The sequence below is a fragment of the Phyllobates terribilis genome, unplaced genomic scaffold (genome assembly GCF_046119375.1).
Source record: "Phyllobates terribilis strain yellow unplaced genomic scaffold, ASM4611937v1 Scaffold_4051__1_contigs__length_65798, whole genome shotgun sequence".
NCBI classification, from domain to species: Eukaryota; Metazoa; Chordata; class Amphibia; order Anura; family Dendrobatidae; genus Phyllobates; species Phyllobates terribilis.
Window position 1 is genome coordinate 22501 of NW_027366803.1, and position 1174 is coordinate 23674.

Below are 1174 nucleotides of genomic sequence, written 5' to 3' on the forward strand. Positions count from 1 at the left end.
CGGAAGAGCCCCGCGGCGGCAGGGCGCCCGGACGGAACGGGTATAGGCAGGGCGTGCGGCGTCCGGAGAGGATGCGGGATGGCATGGGGCTTCCCTGGGGGGGCCGGGGAACGGAGCCCTCGCAGCACCGGGAACATGTGCGGGAGGAGCGGCTCACTGTGCGGTGCATGGTCCCGAAGCGGCAGGCGTCTGGAAAACACCCCTTGCACGGGGAGGGCGAGGTGACTGGCCTCCGGAGGATGCCACGGCCGCCCCCGTCTCACCAACCGCACCCAAGACGACACACAGGGTCGCTCAGGGAGATGGCGTGCGGGGGTGGGCCTATGCGGCGCCACCGTCTGGCTTAGACCTGCCTCCGCCGCGGGGGGTCCTCGACCCACCGGCGGACAGGCACGAGGATTGGGAGAGGGGGGCTGGCCGTCGGGGTCCGCCGCGGCTCTGGCACTAACCCGGCGACGCTGAGGTCACGTGGGTGGTCGTCGGCCTGGCCGTGTCGGCGTCGCCCTCCAGCGTAGTCCCTCTTCCCACTCGCGCCCGTAACCTCAAAGGGATGCCCGAGCGGCTTTTCTTCCCAGGGCTGCTCCCCGCCCAGGGCGGGAGCGCAGGGGGATCCCAGGTCGGCCTTTCACCGTACTCCCTACCTCTTGGCCCTCGTTCCTTCTCCCGTTCTCCATCTAACCCCTTGGCTCTGGGGTTTCCGCTCTCCCTCTCTCACTCTCTCTCCTGCTCCCTGGCCGAGCCGCCTGGGAGGACGAGGGTCGAGGGGGAAGGCAACGGTCGGGCTGGGGCACACCGCACGGTGAGAACCCCCTTCGCCTGCCTCCACACCTCTGTCGTCCTCCCCACTGACGTAGGGGCTCGGGAAAAGACTGGAAATCGCGAAGCTCGGCAGTGGCGCGGAGAGGCCACCCACCGCCGCCGCTGTCGCCACCGCCGCGGAGGCCGCCCTTTCGGACACGAGGGGCAGCGCGAGCCTCCGCTGGCCGGGTACGCATCTGGAAGAAAAGGGCCGCCCTCGGAGAAGATCGCTGTGCTTCCCCGCACAGGGAGCGATTCGGACGACGGGCCCCCACGCCTGGCTGGGTGGGCGCCCCGCCGTTCGCCCGTACGGGTCGTCGGACCACTGCCTTCGCTCGGTTCGGGTCAAACTCCCCACGGCTCGGCCACCTCCGCA